This window comes from Momordica charantia (assembly GCF_013281855.1).
Source record: "Momordica charantia cultivar OHB3-1 chromosome 6 unlocalized genomic scaffold, Mcharantia_2.0 BLBB01000006.1, whole genome shotgun sequence".
NCBI lineage: Eukaryota > Viridiplantae > Streptophyta > Magnoliopsida > Cucurbitales > Cucurbitaceae > Momordica > Momordica charantia.
This window is the reverse complement of record NW_028275164.1, coordinates 28,864,563-28,876,385: the sequence shown is the minus strand read 5'-3', so window position 1 is coordinate 28,876,385 and position 11,823 is coordinate 28,864,563. Positions and strand designations below refer to the sequence as shown.

Here is an 11,823-nt window from a genome sequence, read left to right as displayed (position 1 = left end):
CAATCAAAGACCTATACTTCTTGGTGCTAGGATTGAATATGCAAAAAAGTGATTACAACAAATGAAAGATAAAAAGAAGAAAGACATGCTTTGCTTTCACTTTTTCTCTTTTCAACTACTCTACCACTCACCAATTTTAATGGTTCAATTATGCATTTAAGTTTTGTGTTGGTTTAATCAAATTTCTTTCTTAGAAGTAACTTTTGTTCTTCAAAAGAAATAAAATGAATGCATCATGTAAAACTCGGTAGGCTTACGACTTATAAACTTCTAATTTTATATACAAAACTTTATTAGGTTGTAGTTAGCTCCCTCAACTTTATTTTTAATTTTTTCTAGAAAACTTTATGTTAGGATTCCTCTCTCGAATAATATCATTTACACTAATTCTTTTTAGTTCAACAATATATGAGACTATGAGAGTGTAGATCGAACTAGTCAATGATATATATATTAAACCAATCAATCATATATGCTTGACATACTATTTACATTATTTCATCTCCTCTTATAATTTATTTCAATACTAGGGTTACTTTAATAAGCATTTAACGTTAATGTTAATTGAGAATCTTAGATGATTATATGTTGTTTTGCATAAATCAAACAATTGATTATAGATCTTTTTATGTGTGGGTTGAATGATCTGCCACTTACATGGCTTGAGATTAAGGAACGTCACCTGGCTGAAACCTTGGGGTAGGGTCTAAGCGGGACAAGTTGTGGTCGAATGTGGGGAAGCCGAGTTCAGCACCCTGAGCAAACCGAGCGTTGAGCCATCGAAAAACCCTGGATGGAGATAAAACTTGGAAAGGGAATTACCCTATCCTATCGCCTAAATTCTCTACAACTTATGGCCCAATGGATCTTGTGTAATGGTTTAGCGTATGAGTTGAGAGACCGACGTGTTCTAGTTGGCTGGACAGTCGTACGACACTGTATGAGTGCTTACTAATATTCCTTTCGACAGAAGGAGCCACTATGAAAGGTGAGAATACATTCATATCAGGTACACAATTCTGACGACCCTATACAGCTTGTATTATGTAATATAACAATACTGTTATTAGTTTCTGATTTGTTGTAATTCTGTTATGGGAAGGTTTTGTCAGTTGGATTTATCTTCTATTTATACTTGTAAATGATCTTTTGGAAAATAATGAGAATACAACGTTATTTTTCTCATTCCTTGATTGTTATGATGGTATAAGAGCCTTCTGACTCAGGTCTCTCTCCACGCGTCAATTTCTTTTTTCCACTTGCGTTGAGATTCTTCCGCGACTTTCTACCATGGCTTCATCTGCTTCTATTGGCATCTCACAAACTAGTGAACGCGATGTTCATTCTCCAATTTTTCTACTATCCAATATCTGCAATCTAATCTCTATCCGATTAGATTCGACAAATTATGTTCTATGGAAATTTCAACTTACTTCGATACTCAAAGCTCACAAGCTGTTAGGATTTGTCAATGGCTTCATCGCTCAACCAACTAAATTTTTGCCTCCGCAACCATTTTCAAAGTCTTCATCTACATCTTCTTCATCTGGTTCTTCTTTACAGATCAATCAATTGTTCGACGAATGGGTTGCAAAAGATCAGGCACTTCTTAGACTGATTAATGCCACTCTTTCTCCTGCGGCCCTTGCTTATGTGGTTGGAAGTGATACTTCCAAACAAGTTTGGGAAACCCTAGAGAAGCATTACTTCTCTCACAGTCGATCAAATATTGTTAATTTGAAGTCTGATTTACAAACTATCACCAACAAGTTAGGGGAATCTATGGCTGATTACATCAAGAGGATTAAGGAAATCAAAGATAAACTTGCGAATGTTTCCACTGTTGTTAACGAAGAGGATCTTCTTATTTACACACTCAATGGTCTCTCTGCCGAATACAACACTCTTCGCATGTCTCTACGCACTCTGATCTCAATCGATCTCCTTTGAAGAACTTCATGTTCTTCTAACTACTGAAGAATCTGCTCTTGATCGACACGTGAAACGTGATGAGGTTTTTCCATCACCTACTGTTATGGTTGCGTCTGCTCCATCCTCAAATTAGCAACGTAATCAAAATAACACTCATTTTTGCGGTAAGTCTTCTGGTCATAATCGTGGTCGTGGTTCCAATCAAGGTCGTGGATACTTTTCTGGAAATCAAGGTCGCGGTCGTGGCTCTTACTCTACAGACTCGCTGTCATACTCTAATGGAAGAGTTGTATTTCAAATTTGCAATCGTTTTGGACACACCGCATTGGACTGCTACAACTCCATGAACTATAATTTCCAAGGTAGACATCCCCCAATGCAACTTGCTTTCATGGTTGCTACTCAAAACCAACTGTTCTTTACTTCTACATCTCTAAATCCCACTGTTTGGTTAACTGACTCTGGCTGTAATGCACATATTACGTCTGATTTAGGATACAATTCAGAGAGTCGTGTGGACTAACTGATTGTTATCAACTTGAAATTCTTTAATCCACATCCTGATTTAAGCATGCAATTCAGAGGGTCGTGTGGACTCAATATCACACCGATGCAAAGTACCCTCATCTACAGATTGTTAGATCGCTCGGAGGAGACCTGTTGATATTCTTAGGCAGAATCATACATCAACACAAAACTTCAAAAAGATTTACTTTTTTGCACTATTATTTTTGCAATAATTTTAGAATATAACATTACAGCTATAAAAGTGGAAATTCAAAATTTCAACCTATGGAAAATATTATTGATGCCTTAACCACCACCGGTACAAAATTTAGAATAATATAAATCATGGTCATATAATTATGGTCTACTGGTATAACCATCGTTTTGCAGTGGTAGTTCATGTCAATTTTGTCTGTACTATAGACTAAAACTTATGTGATGAATTGTAGTCTATAACACGATAGATCATGGTTAACGTTAGCTGTGGTCTATAATACTATGACTATGCTGAAGTCGACTTAATTTTTTAATATGTTATGTTAGCTGTGATCAGCCTATTAATTTTGCAATTCTGAAATTGGCCTATAAATATGGGTTCTTCATGCTCTTTTCCATACGTATGTTTGTTGTTGGATGAGTATAAATGATCAATATTAGGCATTTTTCAAAAGTTCAATGTCAAGGTCTAAAAAAGAGCTTTTCTTTTAGAAAAACAATCTTTTCTTTTTCTTTTTAAGGAAAAGGTCAAATAATATTAACTAGTAGAAAATCTAGGAAAATAAAAGAGGGTCAATAAAGCAAAAACGATCCCAATGAATGCCGCCTTGGCAAATCCAAATACTATTAGGACAATAAACCTTCCATTTTTCCACCAATTATAACTTTCCTTTAGTTTAAATATTATTTTTATCTTTTTTTTTTCAATACAATAACACTAACACGTGGGACTGGGGATTTGAAATCACAACTTTTTTTTGTTGAGACAGTGTCTTGCTGAGCTAAGCTCAGGTTGGCAATATTATTTTTGTCTCTATGTAATTTTGATTTTGGTTCATTTTGATTATTATACTTTCAAAATTTTTGCTTTAGTTTCTATATTTTCAATTTTTTTCAGTGTTGTTATTATTGTACTTTGGAAATCTCTATTTTAAGTTCATTACTCTTAAAAAGTGACCAATTTTGTCCCTATTTATAAATTTTTTTTTCAAATTTTAAACTCAATGAAAATCATTTGATACAAATTTATAGCTATATTTCAAAAAATTTAATGAGTGAATTGTCATGCTAAAATTATGATCGGAAAAATGAGATAAAAATGAAAATCAATAGACCAAAATAGTCACTTTTTAAAAGTACAAATATCAAAATGAACGATGTTTTGAGAGTACATAAACTAAAATAAATCAAAGCTAAAGGTACACGACCAAAATAATATTTGAACCTTTTGTTTTAGTTTCGTTCAAGATGTCTCATACCAATAAAAAAATATTACCGATTCATCCTTTTTTTTTCTCTCCATATGCATGTACAACTATGTTTGAATTCAGCTGAATATGTGTTTTAGCCTCTCACATTCTTTGAGTAAGTTTTCTTTATTTGGCCTTTTAACCTTTTAAAAGTTTTAATTTGTGTCACACCGACGAGGCTGGGTTGCTTGTGTGGTGTCAGTCGACAGAGATATCTGGTGTAAACAAAGCATGACGGAGGGAGGGTGAGGGACAGAAAGTGGGGGGTGGGGGTGGGTTTGATTGGTTTCAGTCAATCAGGTCAGTTTTTCGATTTCCAATGTACCTTGTATTAAAATATTTGTTTTTTTAGAAGAAGAGGTATCATATTTCATTAAAAGTACGTGAAAGACACACATTCAAAAGAGGAATTCTGGATAAAAGCACTCCAATTGAGAGAAATATTAGTAGATATATCGTAATTACAAAAGAGACTTGATTTTGAGAACCAAGTAGATCCAGAGACAATAATATCCAAACATTATACGAATTAAAACATATCTTTAGCCTTTGCATTCCAAACATATACCTAAACATGTGTGTATATATATACTACAACAAAACCATTAAACTTTTCAGCTAAATCTTTCATATTCAGTGTGACAACTTCAAAATTTTGAGAGTGAGTTCTTCTTCCTCACACAAGAAAATCTACATAAATGGTTACATTCTTTAAGCCTCAAGCATTTAGCAATGACAATCCTCTCCTAATTAACCTCCACCTCTTTTCTGAAGACATTATTTTTAACCCTAGAAAGAAATTTAGCCCAAAGCCACAAAATTTCTATCTTTATTGTTCTTAAAAGACAATTCCTATAGAAGAGTTATTGCTTTATGAGATGATTGACATATCTTCCTCACATGTTATTCCCCATTACAACAGTTTCCTTGATCATTCTTCCCCCAGAGGCAATTTGCAGCCACTTTACAAGAGTTGACTGATAGGTCCATAAATTTTTTAACCTAAAGAGAAAGAGGAAACAATGGCTTTAATATTATTATATCATGTGGTGGGGATTTTGGAGCAAAGGGAGATAGATATTGTGTTTGAATTGAGACCCAAAAAGCTTTGGACTCATTTTCAAGCCATTTTCATGAAAGACATGAGGATTAGGTCAATGGGGTCAGGTTGTGGAGTTTTTCAATAATGTGAAAGTGTGAAGAAATTTTTTTTGGAAAAATTCTCCAAACTTTTATGGTCAAAAGCAAATAGTTTTATTTGTGTAATTGGTGTCAATGTCTACTTTTTATGGCCATTTTGGCCAAACCCAAAGTGTAGACTTTTTTGCAGACTGAATATTTTATGTGTAAAATGAATTATTGTAATGTGTCTGTTGAGTTCTTGGTTAATTTTTTGATATATATAACAAATTTCAATGCAATATAAAAAACATGGTAGTGATAGAAATGGATGCATTTTAAATAATTAGGTTACACTGCAGATTGGGTAGGTTAAATATATACTAGTATTAAGCCCATCTTTTGATGACATTAATTAATTGAGTTATATTCAGGCACGTTAAATAGCTAAAGTGAAAGTTGTTAGTACAGTGAAAGCTTTTATTGTTGTACGAATTTTTTTAGAATTAAAAAAAAACTTTGTGGTAAAATATAAAATTATTTAATTGAACACACATTATATATAAACAATATAGTTCAAAAATCATACTACTAATTAATTTTTGAAATAAATTTACTATTCTTTATTAATTGAAAATATCTTTCAGAATTAAAGTATCATACATAAAGAATAAGGCAATAAACAAAAATCATATAAAAAATAATTTTATAAATTTGAGACAATTTCTACCCTTCTCTAATTATTATTATTATTATTTTTTAATATCAGTATCAAGGAGAAGCAAAATATAATATAGAGATTAGATTTTTATTTTTCTTGTTAATGATATAGCATTTTAAAGGTTAAACTAAGAGATTCAAACATACGACTAATAAAATAAGTTATTAACAATCCATGAAAATTTAATTACCAATCTGAGAAGGAATTCAATAAAATCTATTAATATTCATAGGGTTCCATTTTAAAACCAATTGGCAATAAGAGTAACACACGTTTATTATAAATTATTGTAAGGCCTCTTTTCTTTTCAATGTGGGATGCTTAATAAAACCAACATTCACGAGTTTAAAAGAAACTTACAAGATAGATAATAAAGAGGGCTAGAAAAGAATTACCTAAATCTTTATATCGTATCCCATTTAATTTTCTCTGTCTTTAATATATTGTAGTTTACATACCTACTCCAACTATCACTAATTCCAAAAATGTTTGAAAAATATTGCTTTACAAAAATTTATGTTTTACTTTTCCCAAATCTATCTTTAAAAAACAATAAAAAAAAAAACCTTAAAGTATTGATCATAGGAATCCATAGATATGTACACTTCGATATTGACGAAACCATAGTAACCTAATCAATATTTAACCCATTTTAAAATATTATTAAAAATATTTAAAAATAAACATTACAGTCTAATTAATTTTTTTTAATCTTATGTTCATTATAATTTAAGACTTAAAAAGTTAATTTGAAAATAAATTCATGGATAAGTTAGTTGTACAAAATTTCTAGGGAAAATTCCCACACCCTCATTTTCTATATTTTATAATGAAGATTTAAATGAAAGTCCAGAATGATTGAGAGGTGGCAACAAGATCTAAAAATTCTGGATGTGATAATAAACATTACAGTCTAATATTGTTTTTTTAGTACAAAAATATATAATATTGTTATATAAAAGTAGATTACCGATTTTCAATCTCGTACCTAATATCTTTAGGGTAGAAAATTAAAATTTCTAGGTTAAAAAACACATTTAGTCCATGAACTTTCGTTAAAGTAACAATTTAGTCCTTGAACTTTCAAAAGTAACGATTTAGTTCCTATACTTTTAAATTGGTAACGAATTGGTCCCTACGGTTAAAAATTAGGTTAACAATTAACAGAATGTTGACGTGGCTGCCAAATAGGATTGATGTGTACAAATTAAAGAGCCACATGTGCATGTCGGTTCGGTTCAATTTGGTTTATATTTAAACCGGTTTAGGGCTTAAAAAAAAGTAATCACCAAATATTTAAAACTCAATCTCCCCCGTTGACTATTCGCATATCTCATTGTTCGACGGCTGCTGTGCAAAACTTCAAAATGACTTTTCCTTCTCCTGGCTTCTGCTCAAATTTTCGAAGGAGCCTTCTCGGCAAAGTTTCAACGATAAAAAACGATCATCCTTGACAGAATTTCTTGGCTAAAAAACGTGACTTTTTGGTTTACTTGAAGTAGAATTTCCAGCGTTCAATTTCTTAAGTTTTGCTTCTCTTTCCAGGTATAATATCATCTTCAGTTTTCTATTTTTAGAGAACCTTTGCATATTTGAGGTCGTGAACTAGATTTCTCATTGTCTTTTTTTTACCTGATGGGTTTTTTTTCTCATTAAATTTTGTGTATTTTTCCCATTGAACTGATGCTAGTTTTGATTCTCATATTTATCTCTTTTTCTCTCTATTTTTCTGTCAAAGATAAAATGTGAATGTTATTCGATATTGTTATTTTTGTCATTTGATATTGTTATTGTCGTGATTTGAAAGAGAACATTGGTTCGATCAATATTGTATTCATAAAACAATAGTTCGATTAACAAGTAAAAGAAAAAAAATTCACAAAACCAATTTTTTTTTGTTCGAGAACAACCAAAAAACAACTCTAGTTTTCTTTTCTTTAGAAAAATTTTCAGCTCACTTGTAATCTCAATATAAAAAAATATCTTTTAATCATCTCAAGTTAAATTATTATACTTTTTAGATATAAGTCAGTTCAAGTAACCTTCAAATAATTTACCTCTAATATTTATATTTTATTTTATTTGTAGAGATGGCTACTTTTATAGTAGAAGTACATCACAGTGGTTATTTTATGCATGAGCCGTATTTTCGTAAGTGGTAAGGTGGATCGTTATACAAATTTTAATCCAGATTATTGGTCTTTATTTGAGGTAATTGACGTTGTTGAACAATTGGGATATTATAATTATTTTAAATTGTGGGGTAGGGATTAGGTGGTTAAAATAAATTAGAGCTTTTAAAATAAAATTAAAAAATAGTTGATAAATTAATATATTTTTATTCTATTTTTCTACCTTTTTTCAAAGGATATCCTAATTGTTGTTCTAGTTGAGTTTGTTTGACTTTTTCTTTTTGCATCTCTTTTGCTTTCAGAAAAAGAAAATGAAAAAGCCATTAATTATTATTGTTGATTGTGATTACAGGAGAAAAAATTGACCTCAATAAAATTCAAGATTGGATTAAAATAAAGCAGTAATTAACTTTTATTAATTGAGTCATTTCAAAAAGGAAAAAAAAAAAGCTTATGAAGTTAATTAAAGTGTTCTTTTCATTTTCATTGACATGGCTCAACCAATATTAACTTTTTCCTTTTTGTGCAATCAACCATTATTCACTTTAATTTGTCAGCTAAATAGTTAAAATGCTTAATCATACAATTTTTTTTTTTATTCTTTTTTTGAAGGCAAGCCTAAATCATAGAATTTCAAAAGCTTTGACAATATGCCTATTTGAAAACATAACATAGTGAATGGAAAAAGAGCAGTCATTCTGTAGTTTTTTTTTAAGAGAAATATATGTATAGCATTTATTTTTGGAAATACATTAGTTATCATCTTCTGTTCCTTATTTTTTAGAAATATTTTCTAGTTCATTGTTTATTTTTCCTATTTCTAAATTTTCAGAAAGTTAGTATAATTTTATCATTTTTTTAACATGTACAATGTAAAAGTAACTTTTTTTTTACCGATCAGACCATTTTATTAAAAAAGATATGTGAAGGATATACAAAAGAAGAAGGCCTCGATGAAAACATTCTAATTAAGTAAAATGGTAGAGATATTCATAATTACACTATAGGGACGATTTGGATGACCAAAACGATGCAGTAACTTTGATATCATTCCATGTATGTACACATAGTCTAGTAGTATAGAAAAAGGGCGAAATCAGAACCTTCAACTTCGTAGGAGTAAGAATAAATAGATATATGAGTTATCATTTTAAGGAAAAAGAATGAAATAATATTTTGTAAAGTTTGACATTTACAAAATAAGAATGGGGGCATGGGCGGGCTTTTGCTTCCCATCAGATTCATTTAAACTTTAAATTGACGTTAGAAAGAAATAATAATTGGTGGGAAAGAAATGAAAGGATACCAAAATAATTAGACCAATTACTCAATAATTGAAATAATAATAATAGGAATAAAAAAACCCCAACAAATGTTATTTAGAAATATTCGACTAATATTCTTAGAAATCATATTTTTAGAGAGACCATCTAAAAATATTGGGATTTTAATGAAATAAATATCAAACATCTTTTTGACAAAATTTTATTTATTAAAGGTATCATAAATCTTTGGAAAATTACTATATAGTCCCCCAACTTTTTAATATTTTATTTGGTATCCAAATTAAAAAATCTCTTTACACTTTCATCCCTAAGGAGATATATACTCTATTTTGGTCCCCTATCGACGTTAGGTTTCCTTAGTCTATTTAACACAAAAAAAAAGAAAAAAGAAAAAAGATATGTGATGTGGCATTTTAAATTAATTTAAACATTTATGTGGCAACTTTCTGTTTTAAAAAATCTCTTTTTTCTAAATTTCAGCCTTACCCTCTTCCCAACGAGATGGAGAAGACCGTGGTAAGGGTGAGATCGATGTTTTTAAATAAAAAAATTATCATATCAAAATTTAAAGTAATTTAAAATGTCATATCTTATCTTTCTATTTAAAGGGGCTAATGGAAGCTTAATCTTAGAGATGAAAATGTAAACATTTTGAAATCTGAAACTAAATAGGTATATTACGGTACTAAAAATATATATATATATAGGTATATTACCCAAATCTCGGGACCAAAAAGTAATTTTACCTAAATATTTGTCATTAACTTACCGAATGTTTTTTTAGATATCAAAATAGTCTCTTTTTAAAAGTATAAGGATCAAAACCAACATTTTAAGTATAGGAGACCAAAATGAACTATCTATTTTTTTTTTGTCAAAATTTCAGGACCATCTATTTTGCACCCTCCCTGTAGAACTGCTTCTCTATGAGGGTTTTTTATTTGTTACTTTCAAGACTTCTCTCGAATTTCCAGCTCACATTGAAATATTGATTCCCTTCTTTGGAATGTTTGACTGGAAAGAAATAATCGAACCTTCATAAACGTCTCTAGATAGAGTGCTAATCTGTAGGAAGACATCAATATCTCAGCCTCATTCTAGTCTTCTAAATCTCTTATTTTTTTTGCAATTATAACATCTCTACTATTTCTCTTGATTGGAGTGCTTTCCTCTAGCCTCTTTTTTTGTATGCTCGTTGCATATTCCTTAATGAAATGTTACTTCTTTTAAAAAAAATGAGACAAAAATAAACCAAAGTTGAAAATATAAGGACCAAAGTAAACATTTTAAAATTACAACAACTAAAATAACCAAAACGGAAAGTACAGAGATCCAACTAGTATTTTAACCCTGTATAAAATGATCAATACAATAAAACAGAAGCAATCATTCATAGTAATAGTATATGTGTTGGGCTCACATGTCAAATTAGTTATCCAAACCAAAGACCCATATCAAGACTATATCGTAAGTTTAAAAAAAAAAATCAAGAGTATATTAGATAATTATTTCTCATCTTTGTAGTCCTAAAATTCATTTTAATATAACTTATCCATTTAATTTCAGAGTCTAAATAGTATAGTTTTAAAATTTATTAGCTAAACAATAAGTCTAATGTCTACTTTTTTGGCTTTTAAATAGTGAAATCTTTAATCTTTGATCAACTTTCAAATGTTACGGTCTAGTATGTCCTAAATTTTGTATAACAATTTATTTTAATCATTCTCATTAATTCTTTGATAAAAATATAAAATTGTTTCAATACTCAACACACACGTGTCTTTATCATTTTTCTATTAAAAAATTTAAAAATATATGTGTGTTATATATATATTTAATATAAAGCCTACAAACTAAGATAACTTTTTTAAAAAAAAAAAGATTAAGAACTAATTAAACGTAGTACCATAAAAAAATGCGAAGTTGTAAGAAGTAAAGACTCAGTCATATCAAATGCACCTAAATCTAACTCATACCCTCAAACAGCTAGTAAAAGTTGAAAAATGAAAAAAAAAATATTTAAGAAAAAACAAATGTTATGCATAGACTCATATATAGTATTTGATATTCATAAATAAAGTTCCAAAAGTGAAAACAAAACAATAAATATACTCATTCAGTAGTCATATCAACTCATTCAGTGATTGAAATAGTAAAGCTCCTTCCACTTTCCCATTGAAAAAGGAAAAAAATCTCCAAAGGTGGGGAATTTTGTAAAGTAGGGAAAAAGAGAAAAGAGAGAGAGAACAGTAAAAGAAACTTAAAAATTAACACACAGAGGCAAAATAATAATAATAATAATAATAATAATAATAATAATAATAATAATAAATCAAATTGAATCTGAAGATGAAAGAAATCTAAATCAGAGAGGAGGACACATGGGGTCTCGGTGGACCAGCAGTCACCTGAAAAAATAAAGCTCCATTTCTGACTTTCCACCAACTCTGTTTCCTCTCATCTCGAAGAAAAAGAAACAAAAATTAAAAAATAAAAAAAGGAAGAAACTGAGAAAACCCACTGAACGAGGATTTACCTTTTTTATGAATAATTTGTGGACACTTACCCCAAAGTTTTTCACAGTACCCCCATCCAAAATATATAAACTTTATGTAATTTCTTTTTCTTTTTCCCCAAAAACCCCATTTTCAGATTGTTTT

The 11,823-nt window shown here is 29.7% G+C and overlaps 1 pseudogene; it reads left to right on the top strand.

Moving 5' to 3' along the window:
• Positions 1–1,181: 1,181 nt before the first annotated feature.
• On the top strand, positions 1,182–2,614 carry LOC148211054 (uncharacterized; annotated as a pseudogene).
• The last annotated feature ends 9,209 nt before the right edge of the window (positions 2,615–11,823 follow it).